At 43.9% G+C, this 16,241-nt stretch overlaps 1 protein-coding gene across 3 annotated transcripts in view; it reads right to left on the bottom strand.

Annotated features, from left to right (window-relative positions):
- The window catches only part of LOC126268149 (alpha-1,6-mannosyl-glycoprotein 2-beta-N-acetylglucosaminyltransferase), a 429,035-nt gene that overhangs the window by 375,240 nt on the left and 37,554 nt on the right, over positions 1-16,241 (bottom strand). The window lies entirely within an intron of this gene.

Below are 16,241 nucleotides of genomic sequence, written 5' to 3'. Positions count from 1 at the left end.
ACTTTAAGAGTAATCGACAAACAAAGGGCAAATGCGGCCTCAAACGACGTTGTGTCCGGATAGATTCACCTGGTGATTGAAGAAACATTTCAGTTTCGCCTTCTTTTCTCACGCTGCGCTTCTTTACGTCCTGATAACATCACGCTTCACTGATGGAGAACGTGATTGACGCACTTATCGTTCAGCCGTTACCCCAAGACGTAGTCTGACGCTGACATTCCAGTTCTTCCATGGAATGGCATATACCATTTGTCAATAGCTCTGAATATTCAAAGTTACGTATATTTATAAATTAATGCACTTACAAACGTGTCTTTACGGTTTGCAGAAGAACATATTAGAAACACATGATTTACAACAATTTTTCAAAAGAAGACATTGTCTGTTATGTGGTGTAGAATTTCCAAATGAACTGAAAATTGTACAGCCCATAACAGACAATGTTTTCTTTTCGAAGGTACACCGAAGCTGTTAACCCGTGTACAGGCAAGACTTCTATTAACAATGATTTATTTCTAGTTACAATTATTTCTAGTTACAATTATTTCTTGTTACAATTATTTGTGGTAACAATGATTTCTAGTAACAATGTCACTCCCAGGGTTGAACAGTTTCCTTAACTTTTGCGATAATACACCATATTAGTTTAATTATTTAATTGCCGCCCGCGGTGGCCGAGCTGTTCTAGGCGCTTCAGTCCGGTACCGCGAGACTGCTACGGTCGCAGGTTCGAATCCTGCCTCGAGCATGGATGTGTGTGATGTCCTTAGGTTAGTTAGGTTTAAGTAGTTCTAAATTCTAGGGGACTGATGACCTAAGATGTTAAGTCCCATAGTTCTCAGAGCCATTTGAACCATTTTTTTAATTATTTAATTTGCTGATTATGATCTGTAGTACAGTGTCAACATTCGATGATCTGTGTGATCGACGTTCTAATCTTTCGTTAATACTTAACTCATTTGCCTCTCCAGTAAAATATGCTTCCACCTGGCTACTTTTGAGTAAGCTCTTAACATCTTTCATAAAACGGTCTCAAAATCGTTATTATTTGTTTCTAGACTGAGAATAGTCATCTTTCGTATCTCCAAACTCTTAATGAAAAGATCGTGACTATCTTTCGCAAATGAACTTGCCTCATTCTCATTCGTACTAGGCACAAATCAGTGATAACTCATAGATTCAGCCGCTTTAATGGAACTAAAAACAGATTAACATCGCATTTCGAGAGAAAGCGCTCTCAGTATCAGGTTGTCCAAGCTCAAGACGTGTGGCTCAAACACTGAAAGTTCAACAACACACTTGTGTCGTTCATGAAATAAAATAGAAACACATTGGACTACGGACTCCCGTGTTTCTTAAAGACTCTTCACGTTTGCCCTCAACCGTCTCAGCAGACTCTGCAAACGAGTACCAGATCGTGTCCTTTCACCCGTGGACAACAAAAGCGTCCAGGTATAGTTGTGAGCTGTTACGTCCGATGTACCTCTGTATGCGCAGCATCTGTCTAAACCAGGTGTTGACAACCTGATGCTGAGAGCATCGGCTCCAGAAACGCCTTTTTAATTCGTGTTAAGTCCAATGCAATTGGCTGTTAGCCAACCAGACCGTAGCGCTTGCAAATTCAAACAACCCGCCAGGGACGGTGTCATCAAACGTGTTCTTCGTTTGGTTTCCTAAAGCCGAAAAAGAGTGGACACGGGACGGTACGAAGGATCGAAGCCGAGCGAAAGGCTGAGAAGTCTCGTGCGCCATCATCTACGCTATGAGAACAACTGACACTAACTGTATCCGGCGGGCCGCTTGAATTTTCGCGCTCAACGGCCTGATTAGCTAACTTCAATGCTACTAGACTCGATAAGGAGCGCAACGTTTCGAATTTATCTTTTAACAGTTATGTCCAGGCACAACCTACCCTGCAACACGCTTACAAAGTTTTGACCATCCTGTGAAACTAACAGTGACTCACATCCGAAAAGTGAGTATTATTGAACTGCAATCCACTAACTAAAAATGAACTGTTACAAAGGAACGGAAGTCTATGGTCGGAAGAATCAAACTTCTGTTGCTCTATGTCACTAATGTATCTGGTTATTGCAGTATGTGCATGATGGAGAGGTTGATAAGATAGTTCATATCACCAAAACCGGCTAGTAATAAAACAAAAACTGTTAGTCAGTGTGTCGTGGAGCTTTGTGAAATCAGTCGCCGTTTGTAGGGTACGTAGGAAGGAAGAATTAGTCTATGATTTTTCGTTGAACGGTTCGCACGCCGAACCTTGTTGATGGTCCAGAATTGAAATTTGCAGCAATCGGCAAAAGGGTTGCACTTCTGTCACACTGAACGACTATCTTCAGTCGTCGTTGGTCTCTTTCTTGCAGTATTTTTTTTTTTTTTTTTCGGCCGCAGCGGTGTCGAAGATTTGATGTTTTACTGGATTCCTAATATTCACGGTACACTCGTGAAATGGTCGTACGAGAAAATCCCCCACTTCCACACCACCTCGGAGATGCTGTGACCCATCGCTTGTGCGCTGACTATGACACCATGTTCAAACCCACTTAAATCATGATAATCTGTCATTGTAGCAGCAGTAAGCGATCTAACAAATGCTCCAGACACTTGTTGTGTTATACAGGGTGGTCCTTTAATCGTGACCGGGCCAAATAGCTCACGAAATAAGCGTCAAACGAAAAAACTGCAAAGAACGAAACTCGTCTACCTTCAATGGAGAAACCAGATGGTGCTATGGTTGGCCCGCTAGATGGCGCTGCCAAAGGTCAAACGGATATCAACTGCATTTTTTTAAAATAGGAACCCCCATTCTTTATTACATATTAGAGTAGAACGTAAAGAAATTTGAATTTTTATTTGGACCACTTTTCTCGCTTTGTGGTAGATTGCGCTGTAATAGTCAGTAACGTATAAGTTCGTGGTATCACGTAACATTCGGCCAGTGCGGACTGTATTTGCTTCGTGATACATTGCCCGGGTTAAAATGGACCGTTTACCAATTGCGGAAAAGGTCGATATCGTGTTAATGTATGGCTATTGTGATCAAAATGTCCAAAGGGCGTGTGCTATGTATGCTGCTCGGTATCCTGGACGACATCATCCAAGTGGCCCGACCGTTCGCCGGATAGTTACCTTATTTAAGGAAACGACCTGCAACAAATGATGATGCCCAAGTAGGTGTTTTAGCTGCTGTCGCGGCTAATCCGCGCATCAGTAGCAGACAAATTGCGTGAGAATTGGGAATCTCAGAAACGTCGGTGTTGAGAATGCTACATCAACATCGATTGCACCCGTACCGTATTTGTATGCACCAGGAATTGCCTGATGACGACTTTGACCGTCGTGTACAGCTTTGCCACTGGGCACAGGAGAAATTACGGGACGATAACAGATTTTTTGAACGCGTTCTATTTAGCGACAAATTGTCATGAGCCAACAGAAATGGTACAAATGGCTCTGAGCACTACGGGACATAACTTCTGAGGTTATCAGTCCCCTAGAACGTAGAACTACTTAAACCTAACTAACCTATGGACATCACACACATCCATGCTCTCATTCACCAACAGCGGTAACGTAAAACGGCATAATATGCACTATTGAGCAACGGAAAATCCACGATCGCTGCGACAAGTGGAACATCAGCGACCTTGTCGGATTAATGTATGGTGCGGCATTATGGGAGGAAGGATAATTGGCCTCCATTTTATCGACGGCAATGTAAATGGTGCAATGTATGCTGACTTCCTACGTAATGTTCTACCGATGTTACTACAAGATGTTTCACTGCATGACAGAATGGCGATGTACTTCCAACATGATAGAAGTCCGGCACATAGCTCGCGTGCGGTTGAAACGGTATTGAATAGCATATTTCATGACAGGTGGCTTGGTCGTCGAAGCACCATACCATGGCCCGCACATTCACCTGATCTAAAGTCCCCGGATTTCTTTCTGTGGGGAAAGTTGAAGGATATTTGCTATCGTGATCAACCGACAACGCCTGACGACATGAGTCAGCGCATTGTCAATGCATGTGCGAACATTACAGAAGACGAACTACTCGCTCTTGAGAGGAATGTCGTTACAGGTATTGCATTGAGGTTGACGGACATCATTTTGAGCATTTGTTGCATTAATGTGGTATTTACAGGAAATTACGCTGTACCAGCATGCGTTTTCAGAAATGGTAAGTTCACAAAGGTACATGTATCACATTGGAACAACCAAAATAAAATGTTCAAACGCACCAACGTCCTGTATTTTAATTTAAAAAACCTACCTGTTACCAACTGTTCGTCTAAAATTGTGACTATTACAGCGCCATGTATCACAAAGTGAAAAAAAGTGGTCCAACTAAAACATTCATATTTCTTTACGTACTACACGAATATGTAATAAGAAATGGGGGTTCCTATTTTTTTAAAACGTAGTTGATATCTGCTTGACCTATGGCAGCGCCATCTAGCGGGACAACCATAGCGCCATCTGGATTCCCCCTTCATGCTAGACAAGTTTCGTTCTTTGCAGTTTTTACGTTTGACACTTATTTCGTGAGATGTTTGGCCCGGTCACGATCAATGGACCACCCTGTATAGGCGTTGTCGACCACAGCACTGTTTGCTACCTAATTACATATCTCTCTATTTGAATACGCTTACATATCCTTCATTGTATGAGGTACGCGTAATTTGTTTTTCTACTGATTAACGCTACCACGATCTTACGTAAGAGACTGTAGGTGTGCGGCGGAATAGTGCATTACGTCCGATTCGCAACACTTGCACATACTTACAGCTCGTTTCCTACAGTTGTCTGTAGACCACGGGATTAGCAAAGAGCCACCGATGAGTAGATTCCTTGTTGACTCCTGCAACGTGGAGCTCGCATGAGTCACGAAAACAAGAGGTTTACCACGTCAGCGCCTTTCCCTCTGTCTGCTAAGCGAAATGCAAACGCTCTCTCCCAGGTCTCTGCGAGCAAAGTCCGGCTCTCGAAGCAGCCTCTGTGATAGGGCGATATCAGCTGAGGTCTGGGGATATGGCTGCGGTCAGCAGTGGGAAGCAATATCCTGGGATTCCGCAGCTTGAGAGCACTTGTGGTATTGGATTTCTACAGAGAGACTTGCATATGTATATATGTGTGCCTGGTGCTATCGTAGGAGTGCTGACTGACCTAGACCGCGCTGGCTGTGCAAGTCTCAAGTGCCTCAGCAGTGCTTATTCGCCCGACATCTCGTCAGCTGCTTCTCTGCAAAATCCTGCACGCGCTGCCTCCACTGCAGAGTCGCGTGGAAAGTTATTTCGCGCTTGCTGATTCGTCAGCCTCAGCGAGCCCGATGCTCTTTTAAGCGCAGATTTGGTACTGACATCGAGAAGAAATCAACCACTTACAACATATAACTTCAATTTTTCTGGTTTACAATCTTGCTGAATTACCTCTAAGGAAACGGTCTATTGACACACAGTCAACATGGGTTTAGAAAACAACGGTCCTGTAAAACACAACTAGCTCTTTATTCACATGAAGTGCTGAGTGCTATCGACAAGGGATTTCAGATCGATTCCGTATTCTTGGATTTCCGGAAGGCTTTTGACACAGTACCACACTAGTAACTCGTAGTAAAATCGCGTGCTTATGGAATATCGTCTCAGTTATGTGACTGGATTTGCGATTTCCTGTCAGAGAGGTCACAGTTCCTTGTAATTGACAAAAAGTCATCGAGTAGAACGGAAGTGATTTCAGGCGTTCCCCAAGGTAGTGTTATAGGCCCTTTGCTGTTCCTTATCTATATAAACGATTTGGGAGACAATCTGAGCAGCCGTCGTCCGTTGTTTATCAACTAATAATCATCAGAAGATCAAAACAAACTGCAAAACGATTTAGAAAAAATATGTGAATGGTTCGAAAAGTGGCAGTTGACCATAAATAACGAAAAGTGTGAGGTCATCCACATGAGTGTTAAAAGGAACTCAAACTTCGGTTACACGATAAATCAGTCTAATCTAAAAGCCGTAAATTCAACTAAATACCTAGGTATTACAATTACGAACAACTTAAATTGGAAAGAACACACAGGAAATTTGTGGAGTATGCTAACCAAAGACTGCGTTTTATTGGCGGGACACTTAGAAAATGTAACAGACCTCCTAAGGCGACTGCCTACACTATGCTTGTCCGTCCTCTTTTAGAATACTGCTGCGCGGTGTGGGATCCATACCAGGTAGGATTGACGGAGTATATCGAGAAAGTTCAAAGAAAGGCAGTACGTTTTGTATTGACGCAAAATATGAGAGAGTGTGTCACAGAAATGATACAGGATTTGGGATGGACATCATTAAAAGAAAGGCGTTTTTCGTTGCGACAGTATCTTCTCACGAAATTCCAATCACCAACTTTCTCCTCCGAATGTGAAAATATTTTGTTGACAGCGACCTACATAGGGCGGAACGATCACCACGATAAAATAAGGGAGATATAGGTGTTCATTCTTTCCGCGCGCTATGCGAGACTTGAATAATATAGAATTGTGAAGGTGGTTCGATGAACCCTCTGCCAGGCACTAAAATGTGATTTGCAGAGTATCCATGTAGATGTAGATGTAGATCTGCATTGATATAGTTTGTACGATTTTAACAATTGCGTACGTGCATGACAGGGAGAGTGAGCATATAGGGAACATTTTCTCAGCATCAGAAGGGAGACAAAGCGAATCCTGAGGAAGAAGACAAGATATCCAACCAATTTATTAGAGCAAGTGGAGGCAGAGAGCCACAACGGGAACTGAAGTCAATTTTTCCAATGTATCAAAAAATCACAAACCTGTTTCATTAGAGAAAGGAACAGCAACGTGATAAATGACAAGGAAAGTATTGTAGAAAGATGAAGATAACACTTCTCAGAACTCCTGAATCTTCCACATCCAGGTGAGAGGTTACCTGCAGTCACCACAGAGGAAAACGAAGATGAAAAAGAATGGTAAGTGACTGAAGAGGATGTGAAGGCTGCAATCAAACAAAATCAGAAATAAAAAGGACCCAGGGGAGGACAGAATACTGGAAGAATTAATCAACGACGGAAGTGAGAGGTTGCAGTGCGAAATATATACATTGATCCAGTTGGTATGGAACAATGAGACATTGCCAGGAAAATGGAAAGTGACCATAATATGCCCAATATACAAGAAGAGAAATAAATAGGAAAATAGCTACTGCAGAGGTATCAGTTTGCTGAATGTAACCTATAAGGTACTGCCTATCACTATCCTCAGATAATTAAAATCTTTCTTAGGGAACAACATGCAGGAATACCAGGCTGGCTTTCGGATCAAACCGATCGACAACAGATCATATTTTCACACTACGACAATATTCGAATTAGTCAGACGTTTCACGATGAAATTTGTATGGCAGTTATCCTTCTTTTGTTCACAGCACATTGGAAATGTGAGTCTGATACACTTTGAAGTCCAAGCCAAGATGTATGGGCACCAGTAAAAACAGTGCTTGTCAGCTGTCAACATCTATAGCTGTACTTTGAGCTGTTGGCATTAGATGTCAGCAATACTGCCGTTAACTTACAGAACGCGAGAGAAAGGACTGCACGCGCTCTAGTTTCAACTTTTTTGTGTGTGCAACCGTTACGCTGTAGGTGAGTGGTCGGCAGTGAATGGAATCTAAGGTATCTCGCCATAGTCAACACAAGCAAATGCGTGTCGCTTTTGCAACTTATCTTTCAACAGACTCATCGATAATACGACAGACTTAAATTTAGTTTTATGTCAAACCAACTGCAGTAGGTCTGGTAACTTAAAATGTGGCACAGATTTAGCGAGTGCAGCGGGTCGATAAGGTGTAAAAAATTTGATAAATCGCTTGACTGAAGACGTATCGGACCCGGTGGACGAGGAAGGCATTGAGTGTTTCGATTCGATCAATCTACTGACGTGGAAATATGGCACTGAGGAAACAGATAAGGTAATGGGGGGTGCGCCATCATGCTGGAGTTGTATACGACGCTCTTGGACGTCCTTTCGATCTGTGGAGCTATAAGATTTCCTCTTTGGATACGTCCTTATTGTTCACTCTCAGAAAAAAGGGCTTCGAGTTCGTCGTTACTTAAGAGACAAAAGACGCAAAGTTTTAGCATTCTAGAGATTACTGTAAATTTTCACTGTCCTAACATTTAGGCGCGCGCGCGCGCGCGTGTGTGTGTGTGTGTGTGTGTGTGTGTGTGTGTGTGTGTGTGTGTGTGTGTGTGTTCAATTTGATAGTAAAATAAAAACATGATTTAATACTGAATATTTTTCGAGACGGGAGGGGAGTAGTTATAAGTATTCTGACTGGTTTGGTGCGGCCCACCATAACTTACTTTTCATCGGGTAGACTGTATTCCCAACAAACTCAGTGTGTTGGTCCAGTTGATTTACGCTGTTAGCACAAAAAAATCTTACGAGTCTCTTCATTATACTTTAGTTCTTGCAGCATTACATTAACATGTAAACGATTCTTAATTTAGGCCAATCAATCGCATGTACAACAATCAGTTTAAGAGGAGCACGCTGTAAGGAAATTGTTAGACTGTTAACAATACCTTGACACGATTGGGTTCCATTACATTACTTGAGACTTACTATATACCGAACAGCCAAACTGATTCGGGGGAAGGGACCAAACAGCGAGGTCATCGATCCCATTGTGCTAACCACTGCGCCACCTCACCCGGTGATCTCAATAAGAAGGAAAGGGAAGGAAGTCGGCCGTGTCTTTTCAAAGGAAAAATCCCGGCATTTGCCTGAAACTATTTAGAGAAACCGCGGAAAACCTAAATGAGGACGGCCGGACGCAGTTTGAACCGTCGTCCACTGGAGTGCGAGTCCGGTGTGCTGACCACTAGCAGTCCGCAGCTCGTGGTCGTGCGGTAGCGTTCTCGCTTCCCGCGCCCGGGTTTCCGGGTTCGATTCCCGGCGGGGTCAGGGATTTTCTCTGCCTCGTGATGACTGGGTGTTGTATGCTGTCCCTAGGTTAGTTAGGTTTAAGTAGTTCTAAGTTCTAGGGGACTGATGACCATAGATGTTAAGTCCCATAGTGCTCAGAGCCATTTGAACCATTTTTTTTCTAACCACTGCGCCACCTCACTCAGTGATCTCGGTAAGACACTTAAATTACGCGCAAATATTGGGCACGGAAGTTCCGTTCCATGGTTGTTGGATACCGCTATTCTTCGAATAAAAATACTGCAAGTAAGTATGGTAACAATAAAAGCATTCATTTCGGATCAATTAATCATAGCTATTAATATAGTGTAATTCGGTATTAGTCTTCTTTGTGAATAAAACTTTGATGTACCTTACAAAACGACAGATGTCAAAGCGAACTTTCAGACCAATAGGAATTTTCGAAGCTTTTACTGAAGAACCTGCCATAGTCAATGAGTAACAGTAGTAATTATGTTCATTTTCCTCTCAGATGTTCATCATTTTTCAACGTGCTTTTTAAATCATTGATTTCAGCCTTAAGGGAAGGGAAGGGAAGGGAAGGGAAGGGAAGAGAGGTGGGACAGGTAAATTCCTTATCCTTCCTACCTGAATCGGTTTCCTTCAAACGCTTCATACGGCAGGCTGCACTACAACTTTTTTTTTTTTTTTTTTTTTTTTTTTTAAGTGACCAATTCATAATTGCAGCAAGCGGTCCGTCTCTCATACCGTTGATGACGACAGACAATGTAAAAGCTAAAATCAAATGGTTCAAATGGCTCTGAGCACTTCGGAGGTCATCAGTCCCCTAGAACTTAGACCTACTTAAACCTAAGTACATCACACACATCCACGCCCGGGGCAGGATTCGAACGTACGAACGTAGCAGTCGTGCGGTTCCAGACTGTAGCGCCTAGGACCGCTCGGCCACCCTGGCCGGCGGGACGGGTTTCGGTGAATGGTTGTTTGTAGGGAGTTGTTTCAAATATCACCGGAGCCGACATATTAGTCGAGAGAATAGCAACTGTATTATGAAAAACAATTTTAATATTTAATTTTCAGTTTCCGATGCAATTTTTTTTTTTTTTTTTTTTTTTTTTTTTTACGGTATGACTGGTTACGATCTCCCGTGGTCAACTTCATATCTATGTATCTGTGTCAGCAAACCGTCTTATCTGTGTCGGAACCATCAGTGGTTTTGATACAAATACTACAGGTTGCTGACAAAATTACATTGATTCGAAGATGCTCCACGGAGATCGAAACCAGTCTTACTATTACAAAAGTGCAACCGGAACTGAAAAATATACGATGTATTAAAACCGTTTTAAAGTTTCAAATATATCTGGATGGGGGTCGCTTGCCTCGAAGTTACTAGACGAAACAAGTGCATTTACTGCAGGGCAAGTCACCGAAATTGAATAAAGTCTTAAGTTTGTACTCATCCGGGCCTGTTCCGTCTTATACGTCATATAAGGATATCATATATTATGATACCAAGACGCTGCTGTGTTCGGTAATTAAAATAGGCCAATTTAGGCGTGATTGCCGTCTTTAGGTTATACCAGATAGTTTTGATACCAATATCACATCGATGTATCAGTTGCTCTCACACTACTACAAAAGTGTGCGTCATTGATATTGGTGGAGCTAATACCAGGTGATGAACTTTTTCTGGAGCAATTATTTGTGAAGTTATCCAGTTACGAAAGTTTGTTTCATTGCGACGCTACTTGACAGCTCTACTGACTGTTGAAACGGCGTCTTGGTCTCATAACGTAATGCATAATGTCCTTATAAAGCTTAAGCCTTTGGAGCAGGTCTGAGGCGTCTTGTAACGGTTCGCGCGGCTGCCCCGTCGGAGGTTCGGGTCCTCCCTCGGACATGTGCATTGTCCTTAGCATAAGTTAGTTTAAGAAGTGCGGAAGCCTTGGAACCGATGACCCCAGCAGTTTGGTGCCATAGTCCTTACCACAAATTTCCAAATTTCTTTGGAGCTCCGATATTCCCCCTTTGAAAGGCTAGCTTATATTGGCATTGTCACGTGTTTCGAATTCGGTGGCAGTTTGTTGTATAATGTGTCTATGTCCGAACTGAAGATACAGGGTGTTTCAAAAATGACCGGTATATTTGAAACGGCAATACAAACTAAACGACCAGCGATAGAAATACACCGTTTGTTGCAATGTGCTTGGGACAACAGTAGTTACACTTGTCAACAACAGATGGCGCTGCGCTCTGGGAAACTCTATAGTAAGATATTTTCCACATATCCAACATGCGTAGCAATAAATTACCCGAAACCTTTGACAACGTGTCTGGCGGAATGGCTTCACATGCAGATGAGATGTACTGCTTCAGCTGTTCAATTGTTTCTGGATTCTGGCGGTACACCTGGTCTTTCAAGTGTCCCCACAGAAAGAAGTCACAGGGGTTCATGTCTGGCGAATAGGGAGGCCAATCAACGCCGCCTCCTGTATGTTTCGGATAGCCCACAGCAATCACACGATCATCGAAATATTCATTCAGGAAATTAAAGACGTCGGCCGTGCGATGTGGCCGGGCACCATCTTGCATAAACCACGAGGTGTTCGCAGTGTCGTCTAAGGCAGTTTGTACCGCCACAAATTCACGAAGAATGTCCAGATAGCGTGATGCAGTAATCGTTTCGGATCTGAAAAATGGGCCAATGATTCCTTTGGAAGAAATGGCGGCCCAGACCAGTACTTTTTGAGGATGCAGGGACGATGGGACTGCAACATGGGGCTTTTCGGTTCCCCATATGCGCCAATTCTGTTTATTGACGAAGCCGTCCAGGTTAAAATAAGCTTCGTCAGTAAACCAAATGCTGCCCACATGCATATCGCCGTCATCAATCCTGTGCACTATATCGTTAGCGAATGTCTCTCGTGCACCAATAGTAGCGGCGCTGAGGGGTTGCCGCGTTTGAATTTTGTATGGATAGAGGTGTAAACTCTGGCGCATGAGACGATACGTGGACGTTGGCGTCACTTGGACCGCAGCTGCAACACGGCAAACGGAAACCGGACGCCGCTGTTGGATCACCTGCTGCACTAGTTGCGCGTTGCCCTCTGTGGTTGCCGTACGCGGTCGCCCTACCTTTCCAGCACGTTCATCCATCACGTTCCCAGTCCGTTGAAATTTTTCAAACAGATCCTTTATTGTATCGCTTTTCGGTCCTTTGGTTACATTAAAGCTCCGTTGAAAACTTCGTCTTGTTGCAACAACACTGTGTTCTAGGCGGTGGAATTCCAACACCAGAAAAATCCTCTGTTCTAAGGAATAAACCATGTTGTCCACAGCACACTTGCACGTTGTGAACAGCACACGCTTACAGCAGAAAGACGACGTACAGAATGGCGCACCCACAGACTGCGTTGTCTTCTATATCTTTCACATCACTTGCAGCGCCATCTGTTGTTGAAAAATGTAACTACTGTAATTTCGAAAGTTTCTCCGCCTGAAAATGTACTGTTGTCCCAAGCATATTGCAACAAACGGTGTATTTCTATCGCTGCTCGTTTAGTTTTTATTGCCGTTTCAAATATACCGGTCATTTTTGAAACATCCTGTATGAAATCTTTTATCTGCCAGTAAAGCTGTCACTTGATTTTCGACGTGCTGACCGTGCTGTAAGCCATTAATTATCCTGAAGCAGTGCAGAATGTTTTGAAAAACAATGGTCACGAATCCTCGCACAGGCAGTTTGTTACGTTAACTCCAACACAAAGATAGGTAGTGAGTCACATGAACTACTCACCTCAGATAACGTGTGACCAGATTGAGACATCGTTGTTAATGTACAATAAAATGAATCACCTACAGCTATCATTAGGATGTTGCTGTTCTTCTTTATTAAGAACGACATCCTCACAGTCACTTATCATAAAATGGTTCAAATGGCTCTGAGCACTATGGGACTCAACTGCTGTGGTCATTAGTCCCCTAGAACTTAGAACTACTTAAACCTAACTAACCTAAGGACATCACACACATCTATGCCCGAGGCAGGATTCGAACCTGCGACCGTAGCAGTCGCATGGTTCCGGACTGCGCGCCTAGAACCGCGAGACCACCGAGGCCGGCTCACTTATCATACACTGGAGCGCCAAAGAAATTAGTACAGGCATGCATATTCAAATACAGAGATATGTAAACAGGCAGGCAGAATAAGGTGCTGTGGTCGGAAAGAAGACAAGTTCTGGCGCAGTTGTCAGATCGGTTACTCCTGCTACAATGGCAGGTTGTCAAGATTTAAGTGAGTTTGAACGTGATGGTATAGTCGGCGCACGAACGATAGGACACAGCATCTCCGAGGTACCGAAAAAGTGGTCATTTTCCCGTACGACCATTTTACGAGTGTGCCTTGAGTATCAGGAATCCAGTAAAACATCAAATCTCCGACACCGCTGCGGTCGGAGAAAAGATCTTGCAAGAACGGGACCAACGACGACTGAAGAGAATCGTTCGGCGTGACAGAAGTTCAACCACAGATTGCTGCAGGTTTCAAAGCTGAGCCATCAACAAGTGGTGGTGGTGGTGGTGGTGGTGGTGGTGGTGGTGGTGGTTAGTGTTTAACGTCCCGTCGACAACGAGGTCATTAGAGACGGAGAGCAAGCTCGGGTTAGGGAAGGATTGGGAAGGAAATCGGCCGTGCCCTTTCAAAGGAACCATCCCGGCATTTGCTGAAACGATTTAGGGAAATCACGGAAAACCTAACTCAGGATGGCTGGAGACGGGATTGAACCGTCGTCCTCCCGAATGCGAGTCCAGTGTGCTAACCACTGCGCCACCTCTCTCGGTCATCAACAGGTGTCAGCGTGAGAACCATTCAACGAAAAATAATCAGTATGAGCTTTCGGAGCCGGAGCCGGAGCTATGACAGGTGACACGTACGTAAGTATCCTGTCTGATCACTTGCATCCATTCATGTCCATTGTGCATTACGACAAACTTGGCAATTCCAGCAGGACAAAGCGACAGCTACATCTCCAGAATTCCTACAGAGTGGTACCAAACTCCCCAGACATGAATGTTATTGAGAATATATGGGAAGCCTTGCAACGTGCTATTCAGAGAGATCTCCACCGCGTCGTACTCTTACGGATTTATGGACAGCCCTGCAAGATTTATGATATCAATTCCCTCCAATTCTACTTCAGACATTAGTCACGTCCACGCCACGTTGTGTTACGGCACTCCTTGCTCGCGGGGGCCCTAGTCTATATTAGACAGGTATACCACTTTCTTTGGCTCTTCAGTGTAGCTGCATTATTGGGCATTTAACCAAACTGCAACTGAAACTGCACTGTCGCTGCCATTAAACGAGGAATCATTCCACGAAATCTGTGCCTACATATAATTGAAAGTCTTCCGTCGCTCTTTTCTGTATATACACTATGTGATCAAAAATACCCGGACACCCCCAGAACATAAGTTTTTCATATTAGGTGCATTGTGCTGCCACCTACTGCCAGATACTCCATATCAGCGACCTCAGTAGTCACTAGACATTGTGAGAGAGCAGAATCGGGAGCTCCGCGAACTCACCGACTTCGAACTTGGTCAAGTTATCGGGTGTCGGTTGTGTCATACAACTGTACGGGAGATTTCCTTACCCCTAAACATCACTAGGTCCAATGTTTCCGATTTGATAGTGAAATAGAAACGTGAAGGGACACGTACAGCACAAAAGCGCAAAGGCCGACCTCGTCTGTTGACTGACAGAGATCGCCGACAGTTGGTCGTAATGTGTAATAGGCAGACATCTATCCAGACCACCACACAGGAATTTCAGACTGCATCAGGATCCACTGCAAGTACTATGACAGTTAGACGGGAGGTGGGAAAACTTCTATTTCATGGTCGAGCTGCTACTCATACGCCATACATCACGCCGGTAAGTGCCAAACGACGCCTCGCTTGGTGTAAGGAGCGTAAACATTGGACGATTAAACAGTGAAAACACGTTGTTTGGAGTGACGAATCACGGTACACAATGTGGTGATCCGATGGCAGGGTGTGGGTATGGCGAATGCCCATTGAACCTCGTCTGCCAGCGTGTGTAGTGCCAACAGTAAAATTCGGAGGCTGTGGTGTTATGGTGTGGTCGTGTGTTTCATGGAGGGGACTTGCATCCCTTGTTGTTTTGCGTGCCACGTTCACAGCACAGGCCTATATTGATGTTTTAAGCACCTTCTTGCTTCCCACTGTTGAATAACAGTTCGGGGGCGGCGACTGCATTTTTCAAGACGATCGAGCACGGCCTATGCGGGTGTGGTTACACGACAATAACATCCCAGTAATGGACTGGGGGGGAGAAGAGGAAAAACGAAAGGGGGGGGGGGGACCTACGAAAGAAGAGGAATTTGTATGACGTTGTCAATCCTGTTAAATACATTCGTTTCGTCGTTACACTGTGCGAGCACACGTATTCAAACATCGTAAAACAACATAATTTGTTAACCCATCACTACTCACACATGCATTCGGGAGGACGACCGTTCAATCTCGCGTCCGGCCATCCTGATTTAGGTTTTCCGTGATTTCCCTAAATCACTCCAGGCAAATGCCGATATGGTTCCTCTGAAAGGGCATGGCCGACTTCCTTCCCCATCCTTCCCTAATCCGATGAGACCGATGACCACGCTGTCTGGTCTCCTTCCCCAAACCAACCAACCTAGTCACAGATGCACTAGACCACAACTGCAGACTACTGTTTGCAGGCTACTAATTACCGTTTTGGCGCGTGAACGGATTACAGATATTGTTTTACTACGTATGGAGCGCCATAGCAGTCCAACGACTACAGTTAGGAAGCAAAGAGTATGCCCTCGTTGCACAATTACGAAGTCTGCTATAAAGTCTTACGTGACTTATTCTTATATCATCATAGATAAACGTGATGATTATACATCAAATTACATACACAAGTGTTATACATCATCATACATAAAACCTTACGTGACTTATTTTTAAAACATCATGAATAAACGTGAGGATTATACGTCGAATTACATACATAAGGGTTGAACATCGTTATACAAAACTGTAGGTATTCCTTTTTGCCCACTCTTGGTGTTAAACCTGCACAAGATACACACTACCACGACGCAGGTTTACTGCACCACTATATAACCAAACTGTCAGAGGCAGTGAGACGTCACGCAGCGCCTCATGTGCTACCAAATCAGAAGCACGCTCCCATGGAGCCACCTTCGCTCAAATCCAACAA

Source organism: Schistocerca gregaria, chromosome 4, assembly GCF_023897955.1.
Source record: "Schistocerca gregaria isolate iqSchGreg1 chromosome 4, iqSchGreg1.2, whole genome shotgun sequence".
In the NCBI taxonomy this organism is placed as follows: domain Eukaryota; kingdom Metazoa; phylum Arthropoda; class Insecta; order Orthoptera; family Acrididae; genus Schistocerca; species Schistocerca gregaria.
This window is presented reverse-complemented; position numbering and strand designations above follow the sequence as displayed.